The sequence below is a fragment of the Dendropsophus ebraccatus genome, chromosome 2, assembly GCF_027789765.1.
Source record: "Dendropsophus ebraccatus isolate aDenEbr1 chromosome 2, aDenEbr1.pat, whole genome shotgun sequence".
Classification (NCBI taxonomy): Eukaryota; Metazoa; Chordata; class Amphibia; order Anura; family Hylidae; genus Dendropsophus; species Dendropsophus ebraccatus.
In genome coordinates this window covers 81,952,650-81,968,491 of record NC_091455.1, presented here as the reverse complement: position 1 = coordinate 81,968,491, position 15,842 = coordinate 81,952,650, and the positions used below count along the sequence as shown (strand labels likewise).

Below are 15,842 nucleotides of genomic sequence, written 5' to 3'. Positions count from 1 at the left end.
TGCCGGCGGGGGACACGCCAACCTATACACTCAGTCAGTGACTGACACCTCGCCTCTCCTTTATCCTATGGCTTTATTATATGACACAAACTAAGAAGCAGCTAATATAGTGTAAGTTGAGTGTGAGGAGAGCGGCGGAGAGCAGCGGCATGTGTGAGGCGGAGAGCGGCAGCCGGCAGTGGTGTCCCCCGTGAGACAGTGGTGCGGTCTCAGTCAATCATGTGCACTTCTTTCTTTATTGCATTCAGTGCATGGTTTCACCTTCAGATTCCTGTTTGTCTGTGTCCTCAATAAAATATAATATCTTGTGGCCATAGACTGAGGTAAGTGACTGGGGCTGCTGCTGGGGGCAGGCTGCTGACACACACAAGTTCTCAGTGTGGAGGGAGCTGACGCTTTATTTAGCATTTGATGACTTATATTGTAACTTTGCCTTTTTTCCTGCCAGTCTTTTTTTTTTCTCCTCTCTCAAGATCGTTTTACTGCATTGAGGACATGGAGTCCTGAGGCAGCCGAGTGACTGTATTCTGCATGGCAGGCTAGTGGTCACATAGAGCTTAGTCATATAGCAGCCTGCTGAGATGGCTACTTATTGAATTATTAAGGGGCTCTGCTGATCGTATTGATCGCCTGATGATGATGAGGAGGAGGAGGAGGCTTTTGTCTGCTGATGTTATTACATGACACTATTGCTATCTGTAGCACACACAGCCATGGAGACATGAGAGAAGTAGAATGGTGTATTAGAGGAAGTTGGGGGTGGAGTGCACAGTACACAACTAATTCCACACATCAAGGCTTCTCACTGTAAACCATCAGGCTTCCCTGCTCTACTCCTATCTAACCAGTATAGACTGTATGCTAATGCACTTCACTTCTGATCCTAGCCAGATCCACAGAACGATCCCATTGGAGTGTATGTGCTTGGACAAGTTTGGGAAAGTTTGCATGGGTAACTTTGTGAGGAGCTAACTGGGTGGGGTATGGAAATGGGCTGAGTATGTATGGAGGTTGGTGTAGAATGACAATCAGCCCTTGTTTGCTCCTAGCCCAGCTAACCTCCAGCAATAAGGATTACAGAGGCCACTGGATGTTACCAAGAAAGTAAGGCAATGATTGTGAGTGTGAGGAATAATCCTTACACTGCTGGCTCTCATTACCTATTGTGTGCTATTGACTTATTAATGCTCTGCCTATTAGTTTTACAACCAGATATGTGGTATGTGCAGGGGAGGAGCACAGATTTCATATATATATATATATATATATATATATATATATATATATATATATATTCAGTGTGTGACATGGAAACCTGTGGAATTTGTAATGCAAATCAATGCCTGTGGGAGTTGTGGCAGAACAGATGAAGATTTGTATCAGGAAGGCAGCTAGATGGTAATAACACATGATGACTTCCCACCATCTATATGTATGTGTATATATATATATGTTCTAATGTATTAATAATATACCCATATATATGTATATAAATGTCTGAAAAGCGGGTATGTGAAGTGCTTACAGGAAAACCAGATTACAAGATTAACATCTGTTAACATGATCGTTTATCTCCAGCCAAAAATAGGTCAGTCCTTTCTTAAGGAAACACGATTGCTGCGCATGATGGAATAATGAAATGCCATTATGTTATGGGAGACTTGCCCACGACTTGTGGATTGGGGACGGGCTCCGAGTTTTTTTTTCTCCTCTTCTAAATTCCGACATCTTTGTAGATGAATATAAGGTCAAAGTCCCTTTTTGGGCAGAGGCACACAAGTCCCTTCCCTGTCCCATCCCCCACTTCTCACTGCTGCTGCACTTCACTATTTCCTGCCAGCAGAGAAGAAACAAAAGGATAGCCAGAAGATGTGATGATGATGAAGAAGAGGAGGAGGTTGTGTGGAGTAGTTAGGTGGCTGCTGAGGGGCGGGAAGGGACAAGTATGGCAGGTCAGATGGAGATTTCTGGGGAAGACAGGACTTTGATATGGAGAATTGCTAACTGCGATCATTTGCCTATCCCCTCCCTGAGAGCAGAGGGACAAGGTAGCACACCAATCCGGGGGCTCATTGTTACTCCATACAGTGTCAGAGAGGGGAGCTGCTGCCTCCCATCCTCCTAACCTCCTCGCCAATGGCTCATCCCTATTTACTTGTATCTAGCTTATACTGTCACTCTCATGCCATAGTCCCCGGCAATGCAAACTACATGGAGGGCTACCTGTGTGTCATTAACATATAGCCGGGGGTGGGAGAAGGACTCTCACCCCAGGGTAAGGGCAGGCACCTGTGTACATAGCTGTGACCCTACGGTGTGCAGGCAGAGGAGCTGCAATGGTGTGTGTTGTACTATCACGCTGAGTGTGTATATTGTCTTATTTATGTGGCCTGCGCTGCATCGCAGTTTATGTATGTTTGATGATGACGACTGATTGGAATAAAGTTATTTTCAATCAAAAAATGGTGACAGATGCTCCTATACTCTGACGTCTGATATTTCATGGGGAACAGTTCATGTCTAAAATAGTTACTAAAAGGTCACCATGTGGAGACTGGAGCAGAACCTGGTGTGCGGCATTGTGGGAACTAGGTGATTCTAGTTAGTGGTTTTGTTCAATTCTAAATGGTTGTGTTCTGGTCAGTATTTCCCATCAGTGTTTGTAAGTGGAAACTAGATTTGGGACCTACGCAACACTATAATGGAAAGATGTGCATCTACCTCTTATTCTCTGTGTTTTGGACCCACTTTTTAGTTTTCAAAAATGACAACTATTGCTGTAAAATACTGACCTGAATATTGCAGTGTGATGTGGTCAGGGGCTGTTTTCTGTGAAGGTTTTGCAGTGGGTTTTAGGTCACAAAGTTACACAAAGTTGTTAAGTTTTCTAGATTTGCAGAAATGTGGCAATGCAAATGTGTGAGAGAGCCTAAAACTGCACCAGCCTATGCTCCGTCTCTTAAAGGGATTTTAGAAGTGTAAATGTCCCCAGTGGCAGTGAATAGGGAGCAAAAACAAAAACTACACTGGTTACTCTGCCAACCCTACATGAGATGCTGCACCCAATTGATGGAGCTGAGGGTTGAGTTTAGTAGCTTTGTTTTTGCTTCCCATTCCCTGCCAATAGAAAACACCTTTAGGGTAGCTTCACACGTACCGACTCGCAGCGTTAATAACGCTGCGAGTCGGCTAGGTCCTGGCAGATCACTTTCACTACATACACACATGTATGTAATTCTGCCAGCCGCTTAACCCCTTCAGCTACCGCCCGTCTCCCGCTCTGTATACATTACCTGTCCTTACTGCACAGGGTCCCGGCGTACTGCTCTCCCGCCCGGCCAATCAGTGGCTGCGGCAGGGCAGACCGCTGCGTGTATGTAGTGAAAGTGATCTGCCAGGACCTAGCCGACTCGCAGCGTTATTAACGCTGCGAGTCGGTACGTGGGAAGCTACCCTTAATATATTTGCCCTAGTCCCTAAAATATTTTCTGTGCCATTCTGTTACATACTGTATGTCAATGGGCAAAATATTTTTCGGGAAGGGGCCATTAATATGATAGTAAATTAAAGAAGTTTTCTGGGAGTAATAATATAAGTCTCCCCCTTCTAAACTGTAGAACACTCCCGATTCCCTGCATGTGTCGCCCATATGAAGATGGTGAGTGCACAATACAGGTGACAGCCGCTCCTGTGGTTCTGCTCCTATGGCAGGTACTTTTTCTTTTAATCATTGGAAAATCCCTTTACCAATTTGACTGGAAACAGTTTATTTCTAGACTAAAATGATTGGTCCCGATGAAGGGAATTGAATTTTGTCTTCATCTGTCATCTTCTGACCATATACCAAGCTGGCAGCACCGCTGGGAAGACATCAGTGAAAACATACCTTTGTCTGCCTGTGTCTGTGTTTTTAGTGTTAAGGAGGCGGGACCTATCTTTCCTAGGGGCCCTGGCACCTCTATGCCTCACTGCCCACCCCACTGCATATAAACTAATGAGCACTGTGCATACAGCACACTGAGGCGTACCTATGCTAGGGACCAGGAAAAGATAGGCCCCACCTCTTTGACACTATTTCTGACCTAAATAAAGGCCTTTTTTTCCATTAAAGTGTACCTTTCCTTTGTAAAAACTTTTGATGTGTCAGAGTCCTCTTCTGCTCATTCTCATGATTGGTACCGGTCTGAACACTCAGATCCAGACCAGTCAAAAGTTTTGACATGTCAAAATTTAAATGACAGGTACACTTTAAAGTGACTGTACCTCTAGGCCCAGGCAGAAGCACTGGAGGCGGGCCGACCCACCCTTTGGGTGGGTTCACACTACGGAATTCTCGTGGATAAACTCCGCGGAATTCCGTCAGCTGTCCGTGCGCCTTTCCGCCGGCTCCATAGACGCCATTCTATGGGCCGGCATATTCCGCTTTCCGCCAAGGCGCACGGACAGCCGACGGAATTCCGCGGATATTTTCCGTGAGAATTCCTCAGTGTGAACCCACCCTTAGTGGGAAGAAACCCCAGTCCCTCCATGATATGACTCCATTAGAATCAATGGAACCCTATAATAGAGGGGCTAGGGTTTCCTCCCACTAATGGTGAGTCGGCCCGCCTCCAGTGCTTCTGCCTGGGCCTGGTGGTACAGTCACTTTAAAATAAAAACACAGACAGGCAGAAAAGTTATGTTCTGATGCTTTCATTGATATTTATCCAGTAGAGCAGACGGTAATTGGGGAGGATGGGGGTGTGACAGGTTCACTTTGAATGGGGTCTTCTGATAGTTAAAGGGCCTTTTTTCTCCTAGGATACTCCCAGTCTGTAAGGATTTGTTTTTGATTATTGAACCCCCCCCCCCTCGGGATGTTTTGCTATTATTGGTAACTGTGTGCTGTTTCCTGCATTGTAGCACGCCGGGTCCACTAATATGACAGGATACAATAGTTTGTACTATGGGAACACAGGAACAATGTAACCTCGTAGGACAAACAGCGTGGGCCTATGTCTCTTTTTTCCAGTCTGATGATCTATATAATTATATTTCTATGTGGATATGTGATGAGGATATGTAGGGCTGGTATCATTTTAGGACACTCAGCCTGGTGTATAGGCAGCCTGTATATTACAGGGCGGCTCCAGTCAGATGCCAGTCATAAAACAATGCTCAATGTTAATAGCGGCGGCTATAAGAAGTAAGGCGAGCGCTAGGAGAGAATGAGGAGCGCAGCCTGCTCCACAGATCCCTGAATGCCATGAATAATGACCATTCCTGGGCAGCACAAAAGGCACATTGAGTGCAGGAATGTCTGTCAGGAGCCCATAGCATGTTACATGCACAGCTAATCCCCCACCCAACTTTACCCGCAAAAAAATATATAATCCTTTAGAAATTGTTTGGCTTTCATGAAAGCAGCTTAAAGCCCCAGGATGTTCCACAAGTGTAATGTGGAGAGGCTTCTGCGCCTAATGGAAGGTGGGGGGCAGCCAGACACTCCTGTGCACTGTATGGGAATGGCAGGGGTATTATGGGCCCCCTCCTCCTAATGCTGCCATCTTGTCCTCTAGTCCATGACCAATAAACAAGAGGCACAACTACTGGATAGTTTCTTGCGTGTGGATTAGCTGTCTCTGCATGAGAGGCTCATTGTGCTGTGGAGAGAAGAGACAGCCAGCAGCAATATGTGACCGCTCCTCCCATCACTGGACTGTTGTGAAGTCCGCTCTCCCCGGCACCACAGCTGGCCTAGCGCGGACCAATCAGATTGCAGCTCTTAGAGTCCGGTGGAGGTTGTGGAATGTAAGACGCGCGCTGATTGGTCGCTCTGTGAGGGCGCCGCTGTGGGTTTACCTCAGCGGTAAAGTTGTATGCAGTGAGCTGAGGCGTCGCTCTCTCCGCCACAGCCGCTGCCAGCGCTCTGTCCGGGCACTGTAATGGCTGTGCGCTCGTCCTTCCCTCCTGTACCTGGCCCGGGAGCTGTTGCTGTGCAGTGTCCGGGGGAGGAGCTCCTGCCTGGCTGGGCGTCGAGCATGGAGCGGCGGCCCCTCTAGTGAGCACGTCACACTGTGTACTGGGAGTGAGAGAGAAGCTCAGCAAACAGGCAAAGCCCAACTTCTAGCCCCCAACAAAGCCCGTGTAGTCCGGGGTCTCCCTGCGCGCGGAGCCGCCGCCCGGACGCCTCACAGTCACTACAAGAACTTTACTTTTTTTAAAAAATATTTCCCCCGAGTGGATCCGGGATGTGTGAGCGGTGACAGATGCCGGAGTTGTTGTGCTCCGTACACCTAGGAGACGGCGGAGTGCGGGCGGCCAGCGGCCAGGTACATGGAGGGCAGTAAGTTTGTGGTGGTGCACGGGGCGCAGGGTAAGGCGTGGCAGCCATGGGGCACCGCAATGTATTGTCTCCTCAGGAGGGAGGGGGCGGGCGGCCAAGTGCACGGGCAGCGCCCCCGGGGCCGGGACGGGGGACACGGCAACTACAACAAAGCCGGCAGCGGAGGGGGCGGCCTGATAACTTTCCTCCCCGGCCATTGTCTATAGGCAGCGCACCTTATGCTGCAACCTGATCACTCCTCCAAGTGCTGAGAGCCCCGGCACATGAATAATCCATAGCAGCAGCAGCTCACATTAGCTGTACATTAACCTGCTGCATGTGGTGACACCGGCCACCGACCCCTGCCCGGGAGACCGGCCACCGACCCCTGCCCGGGAGACTGGCCACCGACCCCTGCCCGGGAGACTTCACAACAACCGAGGATGATGATGGAGTCTATGAAACCCATTACACTGTGTGCTGACTCTGCCAGGCAGCTTGTTGAGCATCTGTTGCATAACTGGTATCCATAAGCCTCATGTATAGTGTGAGGTGGATGATGGGAGTGTAGTGTGCTGGATGATGGGAGTGCACTGGCCTCAGGAGCACCTGTGCAGGAAGTCAAGGAGACATGTAGCCTCCCAAGGGTACAGGCATTGGCCATCTTGAATGATCTGGGGTTCTGAGAACTAATCCTGCTCTGCTAGCACAGCCTGGGCTCTAGTTAGGAGCTAATATTTACTAACACTTTCTGTTCACATAGCTTCCCATGGCGAGGGTCTACCCCTCACACTTGTGTCAATAAGTTACTCTCTGGAGTGTCCTAAAACTCTTGGGTCAGGACTTCCTTTGAGAAACCACTTGATAACATGGTGATACGTCCTCCATCAAGGCTACGACTCCAGGCGTGCAGAAGGGGGCAGATCACTTTACGTCACAACTTAATGTTCCTTTTGTTGGGAGGCGACCTTTTATTATCAAGAATGCCAATTATCTGAAGCCAGACGCCCAAAGTATGTATATTACACCCCGAGATTTACATAGGGCAGCGAGATCTGTCATGTTATGCCCTTTCCTTCTTAGCAGAGGGTGTAGTATTCCAGAATAGAGTTGGTGAACTAGAGGTTAATGTTGGTGCTGCTGGCAAGAAGAGAAAGAGAGCTTTCTCAGTCTTCTAGAAGCCAATGTCTGAGCCCCACAGGGTTGTGAAATAGCGATGTTCTCAGCAGAGCTCTTGTGTGTTTGTATGTAGCACAATTGCCATTTTCTGGAATGGAGCAGCAAACAATAGCAGGACATTGACCAGCACAGCCCCAGTCCTCGTGTTTATTCTTAGTTCCACAGGTGGTGCTCTGGGTGTGCGGCAGCCAGCGAGGAGGCTGGGACAGTTTGGCAGGAAAGTCTGAATTGAGTAATCTAGTGAGTTTGCTCATTTTACTTTGAAAGCTAGGGTTGTTTAGGTAGAGTTGTGGGCATGGCAGAGGGCTATTATAACACTCCCACCTCTCAGAGGAATCTGTCACTTTAATATCATGGGATGGGCAGAATACCCTTGACTTTTGCAGCCATGAATATCTTTAGAACAAAGCCAGCCCAGATACTTGTCAGTAGTTACTTGGCTCCTGGGATTTGTCAATTCTTTGTATCTCTTATGTAAATTTTTATCTTGTTCTAAGTATATGGTGACACACAGGGTGGGTGGGACTGGTATTCTGTTTATGGCTGTTGGTGATCGTGTTCTCAGGTTCTTCTTTCTTGGTTTGTAATCTACTTTTACATTTTGCTTTGTGTTTTCTTGTAAAAACAACTGAACAGTTTTATTTTTCCCTTGTTTCTTGATGACATTTATACATATATTTATGCATAACAATTATATTAGCAGGAAACTTTGGGTATGTATACAGTGAATACTGTCCACAGATCAATGAATCAAGTTTTAGCGTTATGTTCACACGTAGCTTATACACTGCGTTTTTTTTGCATCTGCTTGTTTTGCTTCAGAATGTGCCACTTTTTCACGTCTGCATAATAAATTGCCGCTCGAAGCTTAGGTCTCAACATCATCTGTGGTTTTATGTTCTTGACAATCGATTTGGGACTTTGATGAAAAGTCACTTTTTAAATTTTTTTTTGCTAAACACAGAACACATGTAGACAAGACAATGCAAATCCCTAGACCTAGCATTAAGACTTGCACCTCAGTTATGAATCCACATGTGACCTCATGATAAATGAGGTGCAACTTCTTGACAGAAAAGCATTGTATAATGAAAGTGGAACAAGTGTGAGAAACATCGCTGATAATAGATTTCTCCTTTTTATTCTCATTTCAATAGTTGCACACAGAATAAGGTCCGCGGCACTGTGTGAGATTATATACCGAGAAAGTCGCACCTGTAGCTTTCCTTGCCTGAAATCCGCAGCCTGTATGCTGCATGTGAACTTATCCTTAAAGGGGTAGTGCGGAGCTCAGCAATTATTCACAGAATAACACACATTACAAAGTTATACAACTTTGTAATGTATGTTATGTCTGTGAATGGCCCCCTTCTCGTATCCCCCTACCCCCCCACGTGTACCCGATACACGATATACATACCTGACGCGTGTCGACCCCCGTCTTCTGTCGATGCAATCTTCGAGAGGCCGGCCGACTCGCTGCAGCCGTCCTGCATGCCGGCCCCCCTCTGCAGCATCATCAGCTGCTCAGCCGCGATTGGCTGAGCATAACTGTGCTCAGCCAATCGCAGCTGAGCACAGTTATGACGCGGTAGAGGGGGGCTGGCAGGAGCGGGTCGGACGGCCTCCCGAAGATGACGTCTTTGAAGAAGATGGCGGACAGGGTCTGTCGACACGGATCAGGTATGTATAGCGCACCACACTTCCGGGTACACGTGCGGGGGTGGGGGGACACGGGAAGGGGGCGATTCACAGACATAACACACATTACAAAGTTGTATAACTTTGTAATGTGTGTGATTCTGTGAATAATTGCTGAGCGCCGCACTACCCCTTTAATGTGATATTTCATGCAGCTTAGCCTCATGGTTTCTTTTTCTGTTCACTGCTGCAACATGTGTCTCAACATGTCTTCTCGTAGACATTGGTTTTATGTGTCCAGAAATGTCTGTTCTTTTGAGCTGAGGTAGTCAACTTTTAAGGTTCTGTATATAGTACTATTTTAATTTGAATCTACAAAAATACACTTCAGCGTAAAAATGGAAAAAAATAATTCTGGAGATCAATAATTTCTATATGTTCTAAGGCTATGTTATATTTTTGTTAGTATTTTGCAACCAAAACCAGGAGTGGATTGAAAACACAGGCTATGTTCACACTCTTGAAATTGAGTGGATTGCTGCCATTTCACGGCTTATAACGGCTGTTTTGAAATAACAGCAGTTATTTGCCATTATATGGCGGCCATCCACTCAATTTCAACAGTGTGTGAACAGAGCCTTTCTGTGTTTTCAATCCACTCCCGGTTTTGTTTGCAAAATATTGACCAAAATACAGTGTGGGAAGAAAGCCTAAAAGTACATGGTGTCACACCAGTGTAATATGGATGCCTAATCCTGACAGCTGTCAGTTGGGGTCAGCAGACCTGGGCCAGGACTTGTGGCTGTATTACAGACACAAAAATGCATCTGCCATAGTGTGAAAAAATAATTATTAGTGTGAAACTGGCCTTAAACAGTGTTCACACATGTCAGATTTGCCATGGATAATTTTCTTAGAAATGCACGTTTACCTGATACTCATATCATGTATACAAAGACAATGATCTTGTTCATTGGCTGATTAAATCTTCTTTTTTGCGGCCATATAAATTCTTTATCAGCCACACATCTGTCTAAACAAGAGATGTGCTGTCCTTAAAGGGATTATCCAGCACTACAAAAACATGGCCACTTTCCCCCTTCTGTTGTCTCCAGTTTGGGTGGGGTTTTGAAACTCAGTTCCATTGAAGTAAATGGAGCTTAATTGCAAACCGAACCTGAACTGGAGACAACAGTAGGGGGAAAAGTGGTCATGGTTTTTGTAGTGCTGGATAACCCCTTTAATACATTTAGATGGCCAAGCAAACCATCCAGCTATCATTTTTATGTGCCCTGCCCACACAATTTGTGGCACCTTGGGCAGGTTGCATGAATGAGAGCCTATCGCCTCACATCAGGCCGTGTAAAGGCCTCTTAGGCTGCATTCACATGTCCGCAAAATTTAGGGACGTGTAAATGCAGCTTTGTACTTTGTTCACACACAGTATTTTTGGGCAGTATTTTGCAACGAAAACCAGGAGTGGATGGCTTTTATTTAATGGCAAACAATTGCCATTGTTTTAAAATAATAGCAATTATTTACCATTAAAGAGGAACTCTACATAAGGAAAACGTTTTCTATGAAAAGTACATTAAAAGTTATGTAGATGTGTCTATATAATGTACTGCCGTATCTGTACGGTTCTGCCACGCTGGTAGCTGTTTGAAATCCAGGAAGTGAAGAAAAATGGCCTCGTGCCAATTCACATTGTCTCCTGCTCCCACTGCTCTCCCACCTTAGGAGACTAATCTTCCATGCCTCTGTCTCACATTGTGCGTGTTTGCTGAGCACAGGCTGATGATGCAGACAGGGAGCAGGGCGTGATGTCACAGGAGGTTTGGCTGGATGCCCCAATCCCCTGAGTGATTCTCCATCTCTGACCAACCAGAAGCAGATGCTGAAACTTTACCTGTAACACCACACAGCACACTGTATTCTCTACCTGTAACACCACACAGCACGCTGTATTCTCTACCTATAACACCATGCAGCACACTGTATCCTCTACCTGTAACAGCACACAGCACACTGTATTGTCTACCTGTAACAGCACACTGTATTCTCTACCTGTTACACCACACAGCACGCTGTATTCTCTACCTGTAACACCACACAGCACACTGTTACTACCTATAACTGATATTAGAATAAATTATTTTTGATTTTGATCAAGCATCTTTTATCTTTGAGGTTGAGCCCCACAAAAAGGACTTTATCCCATATTATGTTACATAGGATATACTGTTTATGCCTTGTTTTTGGTGTAGATGGGATTGGCAGTGCCGGCTCTGATCCTCTCTGATGTTTAGCATTATTTACTTGTGTTAGTGCATCATTTCTGTGAAGACGCTGCAGTACTGCAATAAAACTCAAACATGTGTGAACACAGCCCTAATTTCACTGCAGAGTTTTGCACAGTCAGTAGAGAATACAGCACTGTGTGGTGTTAGAGGTAGTAACCGTGCGCTGTGTGGGTGGGAGCACAATGAATGATAAAATACTGCAATTCAGTAAAGGCCCTATTCCACCAACAGATCTGACGACAGATTATCTGCCAAAGATTTGAAGCCAAACCCAGGAACAGACTATAAACAGAGATCAGGTCATAAAGGAAAGACTGGATCTTTCAAATCCACTCCTGGGTTTGGCTTCAAATCTTTGGCAGATAATCTGTCGTCAGATCTGTTGGTGGAATAGAGCCTTAACACAATGAAACTGCGGTGTGTAAACACAGCCTAGATGTTCTGCAACAGCTTTGGGCGGGGAATGGGCAGGGTTGAGGACTGTGATGAACAACTGAGGGAAAGCATTGCATTCTCGAACCTCTAGTACTGAGTACAACTGCTCAACCAGGAAGTACAGCCACAAAATACAGAACAAAACCCCCCAAAACAATTGGGTTTTTGATAGTTTGAAAACAGGGTTAGACAGGTAAGTAATGCTATATGCGTCTGCAGCAGGTTTATTTTTTTAACCTCCACCTGGAGTTCCCCTTAAAATGCCTGTCATCCACTAAATTTCAACAGTGTGTGAACATAGCCTTTCTGTTTTCAACCCACTCCTGGTTTCGATTAAAAATACTGATCAAAAACACTGTGTGGGAACATAGCCGAAGGCTCCTGTTTCATGACTTAGACTTTGATTTCTGCCATGAGTGTGCCAGCAAATTCACATGTATATTAGACTCATTTTGCTTTAGGGTGCCTTCACACGTACCGTATCGCTGCGTTTTTGGTGCGATTTTTACATGCGCATTTTGATTTTCACATGATTTTCATGTGAAAATCAAAACACGCATGTAAAAATCGCTCCAGAAACGCAGCGTTAACAGTGCAACGATAAAAACGCAGCGATAGGGTACGTGTGAAACTAACCTTAATGGGATTGAGGTATGTTCACATAGGTAAAAAAAAAGCATGGAATCGGTGGTGCAGTTTCTTTTCTTAGGGCCCTATTCCACGGGCCGAGCAGGGCCCGATCAACTATGTAAACGAGCGCCGATCTGCTTACTGGGACTATTCCACGGCCCAATGATTGTTGAGCGAGGGCTGCAGGGACATCGTTACCGATGTCATTGCAGCATACATTACCTGTCAGGTCTTCTCCTCCGCTCTGTCTTCCTCCCTGGGTCCCGCGTGCTCTAGCTTCAGAGTGGCTTTTCAGCTGACAGGCCATTTAGCCAATCACAGGCCGCGGCGGTCCCGGCCTGTGATTGGCTGAGCGCTTCCTCAGCTGGCAGGCCATTCTGAAGCTAGAGCGCGCGGGACCCGGGGATGAAGACAGAGCGGAGGAGAAGCCCTGCAGGTAATGTATGCTGCGCTTCTCAAATTGTCGGTCGCCCGCCGCGCACCGCTATTCCACCGTAGCGATGCACGGTTGGGGAACGATGATTTTAAGTCTGGCCCTAAATGAACGATCAGCCGATGACACGATCATCGGCTGATCGTTCTCTCTATTCGACGGAGTGATAATTGGCCGAATCGGGCCAAATGGGGCCGATTCGGACGATTATCGTTCCTGTGGAATAGGGCCTTTAGTCCTTGAGCACTGTGAGCAGCCATGGGGTCATTTTTCTAAAGTCAAATTTGCTGTATTTTTGCATGTGGTCTAGTTGACAGACTGTTTATAACTGGTTAATTGACTGTATATAGGGACATGGCACTGCCATTTAGAATTAATCTACTGTTCTATGGAAAGTTTTGAAATAGTGACATGAGAGCTTGATAGACCGACTCCTAAAATTGTAGCTGTGCAGCTGGCGAGCACTATATCCTGTCTCCGTGCCTAAATAGGGTTTGTTTTTTCAGTTTGTAGTTTCAGCTACTTTCATTACATTGGAGCTGTATGTAGAAAGTGTCAGCTGTGTTTGGCATGTTGACTTTAATGTGTGACCTAGCAATATTGTTGAGTGTTATCCCAGTCATTGTTGTGCTCCAGGTGTGGATGTCTTCTGCTGTGTGATGGGGTGGCTGATGTGAACATAAGTATCATAAATCCTTCTCGGGAAGTGTGTAAAGTTGCTATTAGGAAAATAACACAATGTAATGTAAGGTGATCAGAGATATGTGGAAATGTGGACACATGGATAGGAGGGAACGCACTGATAGGTGTACATTTTACTATTCACTTATTGAGATATATATATATATTACCAACCCATGTGAGCAATTAGTGTGTCGATAAAGTCCTGTCTACAGATGGTTTGGTAGCTCCTTGGGTAAACAGCCCATCAGAGATGTGGCAGAGCCTTTTAAAGTAATTTTATTAGGCTACTAGGGTTAACCATTTTATGTCAATGAGACTGGGATAGCGATAGTGCTGTCTTGCTGCTAGTTATGCTCTTCAGATGTCTAATTGGTAACGGCTGCTTCTTAAAAATGAGTGGCTTTGCTGCACTTCATTTAGAAAGCCATTTTGGCTTACTGGGATTCTTAATGTACAAACCACACCAAACTGTCCAGGAGTCTGTACATCTTAGTTCTTCTCTTAAATTGTTTTTATTGAACATCAACTGCATACAAGAAATTATCTATGATATCTACATCTTAGTTCTTATAACCTTCCAACAAACGTGAGATGTTTGACCCTTTAGTGGTCTGCCTTCTGCTTCTCCAAGTCGCCATGAGTTTAATGCTGCAACCTGTACCCAGAGAGCATAAGATGTGTTGAAATTGTATCTTGTTGAAGGTACAAAGTGAAAGCTTTACTCTGTAGACATTGTTAGGACCTTAACCCCTTAACAACATTGGGCGTAAGTATACGCCCCCGCAGGGTGGGCTTTAACGCAAACGGGCGTATACTTACGCCCGATGTTTCCCCAAACGCTGTGTGTTCACACACAGCGGTCAGGGAAGATGGCCTGCTATAATGTATAGCAGGCCATCTCTGCTCGTCGGCACAGAACGGGTTAATCACCCCAGTACACCCTCAATACAGATCAGCATATAGCAGCTGAAAAGAGCTTTCAGGGTCATTGGTGACCCAGAAAGCAATGGCGATTGGTGCTGTCCGAGATGGCACCAATCGCCATTAGTGTACTGTGTAAAGATGGCGCCGATGCCACCCCCACGATCGCCGTGATAGGCCGGCCAGTACCGGCCGGCCCATCATGGCGATCAAACTGTAAAAAAACAGTTTTGCCGGGTTCTGCACCCCCTAGCTAGGTAGCTGAGGGGTGCAGAACAGGTGTGTGTGGTGCAGGTGTACCATACTCACCTGATCTGGGCGTCCAGAGCGAAGATCTGCGCCGTCCTCGCGTCTTCTTCGGGTCACTTCCGGGTTCGGTCGTCCAGCGGCGGAAATTTTCGTAATCGCTCAGGTCCTCGGGTTCGGCAGGCCTCGGCAATCTCCGGCAGCGTCGCTCTACTGCCCCCTAGCGGCTGATCAGTGAATATCATTCACTGATCAGTTGCTTTGGGTTAAAAAGATTTATTTTAATTTTTTTCCAATTTTTTTCTTCTTCTTTTTTTGCACCCTAACGCCGCTGAGTGCTGAACAGCATCGCACATAAGTGTGCCGCTGATCAGCAACTCCTCCTTTTTGGCGTAGGGGCGTTTTTTCCCCCCTATATCCTACCGCCACTGTCTGCTGATAAGTGCCGCACATAAGTGCGGCATTTATCAGCAGCTTCTTTCTTGGCGTAGGGATATTACTACACTACACCACACTACATGGAATAAAGTTTTACACTACACCACTACACATTTACATACCCCATATACTAGTCCCCATATAAAGATGGCCCCTAGGGTGTTTTCGGTGTCGGACGCATACGTTATTATTGCCTCCGACACCGAAACAGCCAGTGAGGATGAATGGGGGGATCCTTCTTTCCTCCATTCATTCTCATCCTCATCATCCAGTGACATGTCTGGGGGTAGCGTAGCGTACGCTGCCCCCAGACACGTCTTTTCCGCCAGTACCGTGCCAATAAGAGATGACGGTATGGCGTGAAATTCTCCAAACTCTCATGAGAGTACCTCAGGGTACACTTACAGATTTAGGGTACATGCACACTGCGGAATGGCAAAGGATAACCCTTTGTGCATTCCGCAGCTGGCACCCGCCGGCGGACTGTTGTGGGCGCGCGTCTCCACCCGTGTCATAGACTCCATTTTATGCATGGGCGGATTCCGTTGTCCGTCCAAAGAATGAACACGTTCATTCTTTGGACAGAGGGCAGAATCCGCCCATGCATAGAATGGAGTCTATGACACGG

General features: G+C 46.3%; 1 protein-coding gene across 5 annotated transcripts in view; it reads left to right on the top strand.

Annotated features, from left to right (window-relative positions):
• The first annotated feature begins 241 nt into the window (after positions 1-241).
• Positions 242-15,842, top strand: part of ZNF516 (zinc finger protein 516) — a 108,338-nt gene continuing 92,737 nt past the window's right edge. For 3 of the 5 annotated variants that reach the window (XM_069957873.1, XM_069957874.1, XM_069957878.1), the window contains exon 1: positions 5,831-6,311. The gene's annotated coding sequence lies outside the window, so the exon portion shown is untranslated. Of the gene's footprint in view, positions 324-5,830; positions 6,326-15,842 lie in introns of those variants that run through there. The other 2 variants (XM_069957876.1, XM_069957877.1) reach the window with 2 other exon arrangements.